The 14781-nt window shown below is 44.0% G+C and overlaps 1 protein-coding gene across 1 annotated transcript in view; it reads left to right on the top strand.

Moving 5' to 3' along the window:
• Positions 1-14781, top strand: part of LOC125946439 (uncharacterized) — a 283769-nt gene that overhangs the window by 51686 nt on the left and 217302 nt on the right. Inside the window, exon 2 of the mRNA XM_049669751.1 lies at positions 1716-1828. The gene's annotated coding sequence lies outside the window, so the exon portion shown is untranslated. The remainder of the gene's footprint in view (positions 1-1715; positions 1829-14781) is intronic.

Here is a 14781-nt window from a genome sequence, read left to right as displayed (position 1 = left end):
AACTATTTGAAACTTAATAGAAACAAAAACAAAAATTACATATTTACTCGAGACCTGCGTCATGTCTAGCAATGAAATACACAGTGACTCTATACCTGTGGCTATTATTTCTGAACTATTTTTTAAAATCATCTGTGCCGGCAGTTAGTCATACAAAACGAAAACAGTTTGTAAATATGCAGGTTATTTTGACAATTTCTTTACTCGAAATTTACACACAGAAATATCGGGAAGTTTATTTGCTGTTTATCAACGTACTCTAATGTACTGAACCAGAAAGGCATTCGGGTTGTTCTTTGAGGAAGAATTAATTACTGTATCACATATACTAGAGTACGCTGTTATGTATTGTTTTGTACAGGATAGCAGATATTTGTTTTCTTTTGAGTGTGGTGGTTGCCATTGGAGGCGACTGCGGCCACATTTATTAGGGAGGCGCCAGAGGCGGAGCGGTCCATCGTACCTACTTTCCTTGACGGCTGACTAGCTCGTGTTGCGTAAGCGAGGATGTCTTCGTCTACCTCGTTCTCTGGCACTCCGACCGATAGCAGCGCTGAGGTAGCGGCGCTGCTATCGGTGGCAAAATACGTTTGACACGCTATCCTGTTTCCTAGCCCCATTATTGTCACGATTATCTCAAAAATGAAAATGCCAACAGTGTTAAGATAAACATAGCGCGGGGCCTACCGTGTTCCGAGAGCTAATGACCACATCAGAAGCTCCTCTCCTCCTCTCTGTTCATGTATTTTTCCTCTCTCTGCTTCTTCTATCTTACGGAGAGAAAAAGAACGCATTCTTCTGGCTTAATTGCGTCAGCCTCCTAAAAATTACGCAACGCAAAACTATATCATTAGAGGCGCTCTAAAGCTTCTGGCTTTGATGTTCAGGCTAACAAACAGATACCATCAAATTTTAAAGAAGCTTGTGCTACGTGGAACTGGGAGGAATATGCTCCATTTTTACGGCAGGGTCTCAATTTTTATTATCTCAGATATTTGTTTTTTTACGTTATCTGCAGTTCGATTGCCTTCCCTGTACGTACCTGTGTCTCGGTCAGTCTCGGTCATGTGGTGTATGCTAAACGACGATGGGGTTTATGCTCCGGCGAAAACTTTTACTACTTGATTAACTTGGGCAATCATGAGGTCGGTATACAACGTCACAGAGTTTCTACGTAGTGCTAGCTGCTACGAGTAAAGTGCTGGAGAAAGTAGGCCGGCCTAGGAGATATATAGATTGGGCAGTTTAGCACAGCGCCGCAAAGCGCGAGCTGTCTTGAAGAAAAAAGATGAAGTAGCAGAGGCTGCACGCGCAGAGTGTTTCAAGAAACTGGCTGGCTTTGGAACGACAGAAATATGAATGTGATTGTCCCCTAATGGTTATAGCACCGGGTTGCTGTGTTCGACGCCAGTGGTTCGATTCCACTATTCGTCTCACGTTATATTGGTTTTATAAAAACTAAGCGATACTGGGACCTACTTTGAAGCAAATACTTTGCAATTGAGGCAAATAATTCTTTGCAAGAACAGCTTGTAACGCTGCATCCTGCAGAAACTGCGCCAATGGTGCTGCAATTGTATTGACTATCGGCCAGCGGGTGGAGTTTTCAGTGCATACATCCGGCTTCAGTAGAGCTTTTCACAAGATCCAGCTCTGAACGATTATGTTACAGGGCACGGCCACAGAAGATATTGAGAATCAGACCTTGCCCCCAGGATCCGAGCACTTCGGGCCCGTTCCTTCGTCGACGGTTGTCGATACCCAAGCAAAGAATGGTGTGAGGGCCACTCCAGCCAGATGATTGCGAAGCGATACTTCCTGCAACCAGGTAAGGTTACGGGGAAGGAAGCAGGCTCGCGAAGGAATTAGGGTACGTGTGTCCCGTCGGAGGTTAGAGTTGTGGGCTACGATGGATTCGGCACAGTACCTGCTTCATCGCAGTACCTGACTGTATTGCGGCGAAGCTTATTTAAGCGTATTCGTTATTACGCAATGCATTTATGCCCTTGCCGTAAGTTCCATTCTCCTGCCATAACTGCAGATTGTAATCGAATAGCGCCCCTAAGCTACATAAGCTTCGCTGTGAGGCTTCAGTATCTGCGGAAAAGCATAGCGTTGGACATAGGAAAAATCTGGGCACAGTATTTTTCGGCACACGGGCCTTAGACTAACCTGCTGATAAGATATATTCGTGCTCATTTGGCAGTAAACATGCAATAAATTATGCAATCGCTGGATGATATGACACTTAATTAAAAATAATGCACTAATTGATTGCTTAATTACCTATTAGAAGCTGGTAGCGAGGTCGAAAAAATTTAAAAGCCTAAACGGATCAGCGATAATGACAAAACTTATCTAATTTGATTGCAAGCATGAAATATTAAGGCGAAAACCTTATATCTATCATTAGTCAGTCGACCTTGAGCGAAACCACGTCAGCGACACAAAAGGCACAAAAAGGCTACGAACCCTCGACCATTGGTGGGAGCCGAACCCCCAACCTTTCGTAGTAATTAAGGCACAGCTAATTAAGGTAGAGTTAATTAAGGCACTCGAACCCACGACCATAGGTGGTAGTCGAACCCATGACCTTTGGTGTTCATGAATATGAAATTAATTAACACACAGTTAATTAAGGTGTACGTAATTAGGACACTCGGACCCACGACATGGGTGGTAGTCGAGCCCTCGACCTTTGGAATTATGAGGGATGGCTAAACGAATTAACAGGATGAGTACGCGAATTAGGAGGATGACTAAGCGAAATGAGAGGATGAGTAAGCGAATTAACAGGGATGACTAAGCGAAGTAGATTAAGCGAATTGGGGGGATGCGTACGTCATGTGTCCATCTTTAATGCATCGGCGCTTGCGCTTTCGCCTTCAAGTCGTCTTAACAGACAGAACAGACCCTGTGAATTTTCTATTTATTATTATCGTGTCAAACAGCCTGTGAGTACCGGTTCATGCATTCAAACTACAATTTTCAAAACAAAAAGAAAATTCATTGCGAAAAAAAATATCAGCGTTTGCTTCTGGAAAAAAAGACCACGTTCAAAAATTTTCCAAAATGCTGAGGCCCTTCTCAGAGCCGCCCGCAAACTTCTCTTGTTTGATATCGTTCCGTCAAGCGTAAGTTCTTCAGAACAGAGCGCCAAGACGCAACCCCTTCTTTTTCTTCAGTCTTTCGCTGCCACTTTCAATACAGAAGCAAAAAGCCAACTTAAATTAAACACGAAGGATAGCATTGGATGCAACGCAATGTTTCACTACCCCCCCCCCCCCCCCCCCCGCCGATCTCGAACAATACCCGTCAGCTGCAGGGCACTGACTCTTCGACCTCGGTACTATGACGCGCTGGCGCTTTGGCCTGTGCCTTTGAGAAAACTGCCCCGCCTGCTGCCCTGCTTCCATGTCCTTGCCCTTTTCTGTCCTTCCGACATTTGCTGCTTCTTATAGTCATCGCGAGCTTTGCGAGCGCTTAGGCCATCTTAACCAATACCTCGGCGTCTCTTGACTCGAGGCGCCAATAACAACAGCTCCTGAAACTTTGCAAGTACCACCTTTTCTTAAATCCGAAGACGCAGGCCCGCCCAACGTCGTTGTCTTTATTTAACGGCGTAGAATAGACAGCACGGTAACTTCGACGTTTCTCGTACGTGAATTGTGTTGCCCGCATACCTTCGCTCCCTGTGAATTTTCCCGTCCATGGATTCTGACAATTCTGCTCAAGACTAATTTTACAATCGAAGTTTTAAAAGCGAAACCAAGTGCATGGTGTATAATGTTGGTTTTTGTTGTTGCCTTAAATCAGATGGCATGAATTTTGTATGTCCGATATTGAGGGATCAAGCAAGTGGCTTTCATTGGCACTTCGAATATTTTTGTGATACTTTACAATATCACTGTAGTAACAGTAATACCATTTAAACCAAACAAACTTCTTACTAGACATTCAAAATTCATGCGGCGGGACGTTTGTTTACAGGCTGACGGTATGAGGGAACTGACAATGAGCTTGCAAATGAGCTTACAAGGTGCTGACAATGAGCTCACGCCATGCCGCATTCAATCCAGAATCTCAGAGAATAGGCCTAAATCGGTGACGCAGGAGCCATACAACATAGCACTATTCCATTCTGATTTTGTTCTAATCTCCGGACGTTTACTTTACCTAACCGCCGATGCAAGCTTCGGGCGTTGACCCGCAGCGTTGTTCGAACAGTCCAATCGAACGCTTTCCTCGATTATGGGAGGTCACTTTTGTTTATACTAAAAGCAAATCGCATTGCCTCCTTTTACAGACTTTTCTTTTACCTAATTGGCTGACAAGATGCGAGATGTGCGCAGGAATGGAAAGGTTTTTGGTGGGTCTGAGCTAGAGCAGTGAAAGTAGAGAAACAGATAAGGGTGGAGAGTGGTGCCGGCGACTGCGATTGGTCCGCTTCCCCTTGCTTAACTTGCGGCGGCTGGTCGAAAATCTCGATGACTGGCAACGGAAGTTTAAAAATGCCGCTACAACAGATCATCAGCGAAGAAAATTTCGCAAACCTATGTCATATACATAGCCAAAAGGGCTCGACAATGTTATACCACCACGCATTTTTTTTTTTATTCTACGGAAAGAAATCCATTCTCTCCGGCAGCTCTACTGGCCAGTGCGAAAGCAACCTACGAGCAGCCCATCGGGATCTTTTGTTAATCATGATCATATAAAGCCAACATAAAATGAAGCCAAGGAACGCATCGGGATAATTAGCTGTGATTGAAATATAAATGTAGAAAATAATGCAAAAAGGGATGTTAAAGTGAACAACAAGATAACTTGCCACCGGTGTGAGCGGAACCCAAAACTCCACATTACGCGTCCATTGCACCACCACTTGTGCTACGGCGACAGCTATAAATCCGTCCACTAACTTGGGTATTTAGCAGCTCACTAGATAGCCAGTGGTGTGTGTGTGGTGTGTGTGTGTGTGTGTGTGTGTGTGTGTGTGTGTGTGTGTGTGTGTGTGTGTGCGTGTGTGTGTGTGTGTGTGTGTGTGTGTGTGTGTGTGTGTGTGTGTGTGCATATAATGACACATAGCGTAGCAAGCAGCTTAAGCATCGCGCAAACGCAAGAGCACAGCTATGCTATTTGTCTCCTTGCAGAAAGTTACAGTTGTTTGGGGCAGCCGTAGTTTTGGGTCCTTTTTTATTATTGCAATGGACACTTGCCTTAACCCCTTTAACTGGCAAGATAAGAAAGACTTGACCTAGAATGGTTTTATTGCTTTAGTTCTTCTTACTTTGCTCAAATACATGCCAATTGAAATATTAAACGGTTTCTCTAAAAACTAAGCGAGATACAGTAGGTCACAATTATTGTTGAGCAGGTGGTGAAAGGTAAATGTATGGTACAAAACTAGTCTCTGGCACTTGCTGTGGCAAGGTCAATGTGTGTTCTTGAGAAGTACCTTGATGGAGCTAAGAAATAAGAGCTTGCTTAAAAAAAGGAAAGATGATCGCATTGGCAAGAATACGACCCCCACGTGCGCTAAGAAGATAACGACGAAGCCTTCAGGTTATGTGACCAATACATCTGCTGCTGCTCACGTTCGACATTTTAGCGAATGCCACTGTTGAGCAGGTACATAAATAAAGGTATATTGAAAGGCACAGACTAATATTTGGATTTGTCTGGTTTTTGCAGACGCTTTTCTTAGGTCAACAATATTGTTAAAGGGTTAACGGAAGCTGAAGCGATTTTCAAAAGAAAGTGAGCTCTCGGCGAATTATTAGTTTTTCACATCCTGAATAAGAAAATCACAGTTTCACAGGCCACACGTCACCGCAAGCAGCTTTAATTTAGGAAAATTGAGCATCAGCATCTGCAGTACTCTGATGACGAAGACATCGGGGCGTCATCGTGGATTTCGGTGAGGCGCGTTATTCTAAATGGCGCGCTCACTCGACTCCCCGTGTTGATGCCATCCTCGTGCTCGGTTGTTCTCCTCTACACTTGGCGCGCAAGGGAGGTTAAGCTTCGCCGAAAATTTAAACTGCGATTGTGACGCTGTTAAGTGCACGATCGAGAAAATAACTTCACGAGTTGAATTATACTGTGACAGCCTTCCAAACCACCGTAAATCTTTCTATATTCAAAACTTGTTCATCGTCCCCTTAAGGAATTAAGTTTCGACTGCATTAATCATGTGCCGAAAGGCCTGGGTTGTGTACGAATTCACACAGCCTATTGCGGCATCTGTAGCCATGTGCCAAGAGATCATAGCTTGCTGTGGCACTGTAGCAAATGCCAGCTTGCAATAGTAGACGGGCTCCTCTTGCAAGTATGGACAAACCCACACTAAGCAATAGGCATCTTTAGGGTAACACCATACACTAGCAGTTCCTCTACCTTGTAATATGGGGCTTTAAAAGACGCTTCTTGAAGTATGTCATTGTTAAGAAAGTTGGTCCGCTTTTCTGGAAAATATTTTCGATAACACGTTTATTCGCATTTGCTCTGTCCCCGTGATTCTGTCTGAGTACCACGTGTTTCTTTGAGTTTACGCTCTTCGAAGACAGTAGACTTGTATTTCTCATCTTTATTTTCAAGTGTACGGCCATGCATATTTACATCATGACATGCTTGTTTTTGAAACACGACTCTGGGTTCCGCTCGCGCTGTGAAAACCTGTAGCACAATGTCAACGAACCTTGCGCTGTTTTTCTTGCACAATAGGGCACGGTCTTTCTTCATCATTGATCCGTGCCACCCTAAACAGCTGCAATAAAAAGTTGTTCGCCCTGATCACAGAGGTGCTTCATCCTTGTCTTGGATGATCTCAACGTACAAGTACCCATCAACTTGCTCCTCGAAAGCAGGTAAACGAGTTCCCTTCTTAACTGTTCACAACAAACGTAAGTAAGCGCAACCCTGAAGTGATCCTGCACCAAGAGAGAAGTAAGCTGTTCTCTCTTACGTCCCTTGGCTGCGTTTCTTCGAAGCCGATCGAAATCAATTTAGCTCCCCCTTAGAAATAGCTCTGGCGCCTTTTCCTTCTTTTCTGCACACACTGTGCCCACATTGAGGAAGTAAGTTCACTCGCTATATTGGCTCGAAGATCTCATCTCCTTCCTCAAAAGAGCAACGCCGGGTTTCGGCACTTCAGCGTCTTTCTTTATTTTTCTTGTTGGACACGGCTCATCAAAGCACCAAAATTTTGCGTTTTTAGTAATTATTTTAGTTTCCAATTTTGTTTTGGTCCGAACTGTTGTCAAATCCGGAGACGTGCTCCTGGTACTAAAGGTCGCCGATCAGTCTTGTTTTGTCCTCGACGCTTGGCGAAGATTACAAAAAATAAGAATAGAGAACGCCTATGACGAAATTCTACAAAACGAGCTGATCAATAAATAAAAAAATGTTTAAAGCAGGGTTAGCTGTGCTAAGCGCTGCGGGATACCTGTTTCCGTTCTTTTGAATCTATCCGCGTCGACAGCCGACAAACGTTTAGCAGTAAAGAAAGCGGTGCTACTCTATGACGTAAATTTAGAAGCATAGGAAACATTTTCCGTGACCTTCCGTATAGCGCGGGAGCTCTTATTAGGTATTTATTTAGGGTACAATTCTTATCCACACTTCATTTTTCGTGGTAGAGAAATACCTATAGTAAACTATGGCTGCCATAGTATGATACGATTTCGTTTGGACTAGACTTTGATTGTGCTGCAAAAAAAAAAAACGGAGAAAAACTTCACGCAGAAGCTTCAGAAAAACTTCAAGCAGGGGCAGGGTGCGGCGTGTGCTGAGAGCTTCGTTCGTGTTGAAGCTAGAGGCAGCACAAAATTGAATTCGCTCGCTATTGCAGGCTCAATCTTGAAAGCGATCGCCTTACATGACAGACGGAAGGACGGACGGACGCACGGTTTTAAATGTGTAAGCATTTCGATGCTTACCCAACGAGAAAATCGTCCGTCCGTCATGTAAGAGGATCACTTTCAAGATAGAAGAGCCTGCAGCAGCGAGCGACTTCACCTTCGTGCTGCCTTTCGCTTCAACGCCAGCGAAGCGGTGTGAACACAGCGCTCAAGGAGCTCTCAGCACACGCCGCAATCTGCGCGTTTCGCAGATCGCTTTTAAGATATGGGCCCGCGCGTCCCTCTTCAACGCTAAGTAAGCGGCGAGAACACAGCGCGCGAAACTATCAGCAGTCAGCACTCTCTTTCGGCATTGCGTATCGCGGTCAAGATACGGTCCGCGCGGCCGTGCCATACACAGCCACCGGCGGAGCACGTTTGGTCACGGTTCATAATGATTCGACGTGGTTGGATAAGGCGCTAAAGAGCGATAACTGCTTATAATGATCGAAACGTCATCAGCGTACCTGGCGCCGCCACATGAAGTACTTTGTTTGCGTTATCAATCTACCTTGCGCCGCCATCGGCACCACTTCGTGTCGCCGCAGCGCTGTCGTTTGTACTGGCCGGATAAGTTTCCTAACACTGATAATGACACCGGGTTGCGTGGAGATGAGCAAGTAGGCCAACGCTTACGCATACTTAGACAACTCCCAGAGGAGTTGCTGGGTGGCTTTTCCATTTGGGTACGCATAGAAATGCTTACGCATTTAGACAGTGTCTAGCGAAAACCTTCATTCTGGCATTTCAGAGAAGCGGTTCCCTTGAAGATTGCAGCTTTTTCATTACTGCAGTAGAGAATTTGAGCATACGTAGACTTTAGTTTAAAACGTCGAACCTTATCTTTCTTGTGCGTCCATGAGTCTGGCATGTGTCTGAAAAGACTATCAAGTTCGCACAGCGTCATACAACTTAGGGGTCTCTCGCAGTTCCTGGTTTAGTGACACTCTTTGTGAGATGGTAGCCATCATCCGCTTGCCTGATTTAAATTTTTTATTTGTATTCCATCTTACTGTGTCGTCCTATACTCGTAGTACAGCAACAAAAAAAACATGCGTTCAGCGGGTCTCCTCACCTTTTCCCCATTAGAGGTTTTCTACATTTTCTTCCACCGTTTTCTGCCAGCGCCTCAGGAATGCCTCGCGACACGAATTTATTCGTGACATTTTAGTGGAAATCGATAACTAGTTAACATCGACATCACTTCCAGGTCCCGCCAAGCCGTTCCTCTCGCCGCATTTTCGGAGAACGCAGTTAATAGTCTGCCGGCCCCCTCCCGCGTCGCCACCGTTTGGAACGCTGATTCAACGCTCCCAGTCCTGTCCATGCATATTCTCAATCTGCGCGATGGAAACGACCTATTAATACGATACCCAATTTTGAAGTTTGCTACTAAAGTGATAGCCTCGTCGCAAGAGGCGCCGAAAAGAAATGGCTTGTTTCTACAGAGAGGCAATAGCTTTGTATTGGTCCATGCGGGCACCCATAGGCCCATGGTGCACTGCGCTCTCGCTAGCTGATAATCTTCCCGTTCGATCGTTCGTGCTTTGCTGGAAGCTAATTTGGACACTTGAAGGAAAGACGCTCTCCCTCCTCCATCCAACCCTCTACCTCATTTCCTTTCTTTTTCTGTCTGTTTTTCGTAGCAAAATGCTGCGGGCACCAATTTTCTCTGTCGGTGCACTCGACATCGCGCCCTCTCGTTCCTGGAGCTAGGAATCCGTGGTATGCGAGCCCGACGGCGTCCAACAAGAGTGCGAGCCTGCATGCGCGCACGTACAGCAATGAGTCCTAGCCGATTGCGTCCGACCTACTGGTACACTACTCTTTCTTGTTTCTTTATTTAATTTATAATTCTCGCGCAATGCCTAACATTCCGAGGAAGCACGCTAAGTGCTTCCTAAATTTTGTCCATAAAGACAATACAAAATCAATGCCAAAAAGTATGCGGGTCAGTTAGTTTAAACTTAGTGAATAATCAAGCTGGATGAACAAAGTTTTTCGACGCGGGACATGTTAGTATGGCACGTCTTGATTCTCTATTACCCCAGTCACACGAGGCACTTCCGGTCGTGATCGAGACCCACCGGGATCGAAATTCTCGATCGCGATTCTCTCATTTGAGCAAGTTGTGAAAAGAAGCCGATCGGGATTCAGAAATCCGATCTCTATCAAAAGTGTCTCGTTTAATTGAGGTATAAAATGAGCTGCTCTGTTCCGAAGTGTGGGCGTTTATTGAACACTTCTTCGTCGTCTCTGTATCATCATCGTCATACTTGTATCCTTCATCGCCTGTGTGTACCCATCATCATTGTGGGCTGCGCTTCTGCTTGAATATACTCAATGTATACTTCGGAATCAATCTCAAAAGCGAGGAACTATAATTCAGACAGGTCAATCAGGAATCACGTTGTAGCATAACTGGAAGGAGGTTTCTTCATATATACAAAAAAGAAAACCGCGCTGTGCGCAGCCAAACTTGAGCACCTTCAGAATTATAGATATCTTCTCTCGCTGCTTCCGACCAACAACACCGCTTTACAAAATTAGCGTCTGCTCAGAAAAGCCCAAACAAGAGTAAATTGTCGCTTGATGCGACTTTCAAGCACGCTGCCGAAATCCACGCTGCCATGCAACATAAATAAATTCAGACGTAAGCAAAAAAGCAAAATACAACGCTCGTTGTTTGCATAAATGATGTCAATGTTCGGCTAGCGGAGCGTTTCATCAAAGAAATGTGTGGTCGAAATCTGGGGCAGTACTATCCACAGCAATACGCGAAACCGTAATCTCATTCCGCGAAGATAGTTTGGCCAGCTAAGTAGAGTACCCGTGCTCCATTATTTACCATTGAGCGTTGTAGGCAGAAGAAGATAAATTGTTTATGGCTCATCAATCTGAAATCACGACACGAATCAGCCAGTGCATTACACTTCTGTATCATAGTAATAGTTAAGTATTAACGCCCTTCCTTTCAGTTAAACGTGAAATGATGTCTGAGGCAACATTGCGAGTCTACGAGACCAGCGAGAGACAGGTCTCGGTAATTTTAGTTTGTGATTCGATGATTTCGCGACGCCTATAGTCATAACAATTGGAACTACCTGATACTTCTGTTGGCAACGATATTATGCATAAATAATATAGAACTGGGTGTGTAATATATTCGGCAAAGTAAGGCATTCGTAAGATAGCCATGTAATGTCCATTGCAATGTATACATTAGAAATCCAGACAATGTCGAGACACCTTAGATTGGTTGATTGATTGATTGATTGATTGATTGATTGATTGATTGATAATAAACACTTCACAAAATTGTATTCGCTTAGGACATCTGTATCCCTAGCCTGAGATTAGTTATAGGATTCATTGAAGTATAAGTAGAAAAAAAGGAAAGCACGGTACATAACAAAACGATAAGTCTACACGAAAATTATGTACCATATCAAAGCAAACTGAATTATAACATAACAAAAACTTGTTAACAAAAACAAAAACAGTGGACTAACCGTTACACAAGCAACTCCCTCGTGTAAACTCCACATTGTACAGTGAACACAAAGGCAATGGTTATTACCAGTGAAGGCAACAACAAAAATGGTTTCAACACGACAAGTCAACTTAAACAATGGCATAAGGTTAAAGTATAGATGGTGGTGCACTACAACATAGTTATACGTCTAGAAATGCCACTGTTGTTTCTGTTTACCAGGTTTTCTAATACGGGGAGAGTAAATATTAGTTAAGAATTGTCTTGTAATGGTAAACAGAAGTTATTACGATATTTTATGTTTTGCTGAAGGCTGATATTCCACACAGTGACTCCATTATTTGCACTTTTTGTTTTACCGTATGCGCCCTTCACTTGCTGAAGGGGGTCGATCCATTTTAACTTACTGCGCTCGAGAGCCTGCCATTAGATTTAGCTTTATCAGGTTTGAACTGTTTCTTTGTTTTATCTCTTTTTAATGTTAATAAATACGAAGCATTTCTTGGCGAACATTTGTTACTTCAACAGTATCTATCCATCTTCTATCTATCTAGCCGCCTATGACTTCGTTTAAGTGTCCTCCCAATTTTCCTTCTTCTTGTACAGCATAAGGTCTCCACTTATCGTTCGTGCATCCACATATTCCAGACAATACTAATACCGCCATGCTTACTGCGCTGCGAACCATCCGATCTCTCTAGGTCATCGATTCGGCGTTGAGGAACTACGGTGAACGTTTGTAGAGGACAGCCGAATCTTTCATTTAAGAACACCGCGCAAACAAGAATGACAATCGATAGGAATCGTGCAGTGAATAATTCGCGGTTTGTTTTTTACTCCTGATTTTGTTTGATGTATCTGTTTGGTTTACAAAGCCCTTCTCGTCATTTTCAACGACCGCCGTTTTTCAGACAGCTTTTCAGACGCTCTATCGACGATGACCCGTCGATAGAATGCGGTGTGTTTGGAACGGTTCCAAAATCGAAGAACCATTGATGACGACATACTGCCTAGTTGCCTGGCGATGAAGCGCTGAGCACAAACATCATGCACATTTGAGTGCATTTTTTGTCACCATGAGTTTTGATTGGTATATAGCAAGCGGTGCGAAGCCACCCGTGGAGTAATTATAGAGGTCAACTCAAGGAGGTTTAAAAGTTTATTTTGAAACCTCCTTGGGTCAACTATGCTATAATTTTGAGCACCATGGGTTCATTATCATTCACTCAATGCGGCGCACACTATTCTTTTTGCTTCAGCCCCTATCCGAATGCAGCCGTCGTGACCTGGAACGGAACCCTCAACCCAATTCTCATCAACAAAACGCCTTGGTCCGTGATCAACCGCGGCTGGCCCTTCCGTCAGTTTTATCGACCGTGTAGGTTTTTGAAAAACACGATCTTACCGACTTTTCTCGATCGCATATGTGAATAAAATACCTCGCAGCTGTGATGCACAACGGGTGCACATACTGGCGACTAACCAAAATAATTTTCATTTCATTTCCTTTATTTCAACTCAAGGCCCCAAACACATTACATAAGGGTGGGACAATTGAAACTGTCGAAACATTGACAGTTTCAATTCCTTTATTTAATCCCACATGTGGACCTTTAGGCTTAAAGAGTACAAAAATCTATTCGTTGATAAGCACTGATCAAGACCATCCTGCGACAGAACACGTATGTGTGTATTTGCGTGTGTGTATGCGTTTGAGCCGCCATAGTAGCCCAGTGGCTATGACATTGCAGCTGAGTGCGATCCCGGCCACGGCGGCCACATTCCGATGAGGGCGGAATGCAAAAACGCATCTTTCACTGGGCGTTGAGTGCCCGTTAAAAAACCCTAGGTAGTCCAAATTAACCCAGAGTCCCCCGCCACAGCATGCCTCATAATCGGATTGTGATTTTGGCACACACACCTCCATCACTTTGTATGTGTACGTGTGTCTAATATTTTTAAAATATCCCGGTAGCCATATTTAGCAAGATTCTGTATTACACTGCACCCTCTTCCGGATGAAGGAAGCCTGAGTATATTACGCAGAGACAGTTCACTCATTGTGACAATGAGGTATCGTGATCAAGGGCAAGTTGGCACCTGAAATGTTGAAGACGAAACTACCTGACCCCTCGTAATCAGTTTCTCTCCTTAACGATGCTGATATTCTGTGGGCAACACAAACATTTAGAGCAGGCACAGTGATGGTTAACCTTTGAACTACCGCTCAAAAGTACCGTAACCCTGTAAACAGTCAACAAGACACGTGAATCCCTAAACTTTATAATAAACGCATCCACTCTTATTTCGTCCTAGACACGTAGTTTACATATCAATATCTATAACGTCTTACAGGAGGTGCCGATTGCTCTATAAAAAAAATCGTGGCCTGCTTTTGATCATATGTTTGCGACGCCTTTCGGTAAAATATCATAAAGACGCATACAAAACCAACCAATAGATTTATTCGGTCACAAGTATTTACATTCTCACTAATATGCAAATGCCGAAAGCTAAACAAAATTTGCATATATACGTGGGCGATGCCGTCGATGGCCGATGCCGGAATTGCGCTTCACATGAGCTACGCTCTCTGCGGCCGCATGAAAAGTTTTCGAGGGGTTGCAACGAGGTCCGAGCAAATGTTTTTTTTTTTAGATCTTTTCCACGCAATCATTGCGTTACAAAGGTAACAAGAGCCATAGCGTGGCAAAGCCTACACTGGCTTTTACTCGACCGCACCGCTCCCCATATAAGGAGAATAAGTATCAAAGAGGGCTTCATCATTCATAAATGACGATGGGCACGCTCTGCACTCTAGCACTTTATTAAGCAGGGCTGGATACACGGTTTCGTGATTAACAAGACCGCTACGCCTTGTTATATGCAAATTGCTTCCCAACAGGTGATTTTGGGCTATTTGTCATAAATGCTCGATTTTAGTGGTAATTGAGACCACTAAATAATTGACACCACAATAGCGCCATTTTATGCAAGACAACACGCTAGAATACACTAAAATTGGTACTAACGCAATGTAATGTATTAAGCTCATCGAATGCGTTCGGTGTCCAGCCTTCCACCTCAGCGAAATGTGAACGCATTTTGAACGCATGAAAACATGTGAAAACAGGTGAGCGCTTTAACCTTTTCTGACCCCGCCCGTTGATGCTCTGCTATTCTGATCCACCTTGAACCTCTCGCGATGAAATACGGATGATGAGTTAAGCCACGTCGATATCTGCTTAATGCATTTCCAAGCATTTTTTATTGGGTTTCTACAGCGTACTGTTTACTATTAGCAAACTTTGTGCACGATAGCAAAACGAGAATTCTGAGAGTGCTCCATATCATCTCACTCAGGCTCACCTGCATCTGCTTGATACG

This window comes from Dermacentor silvarum, chromosome 6 (assembly GCF_013339745.2).
Source record: "Dermacentor silvarum isolate Dsil-2018 chromosome 6, BIME_Dsil_1.4, whole genome shotgun sequence".
NCBI lineage: Eukaryota > Metazoa > Arthropoda > Arachnida > Ixodida > Ixodidae > Dermacentor > Dermacentor silvarum.
This window is presented reverse-complemented; position numbering and strand designations above follow the sequence as displayed.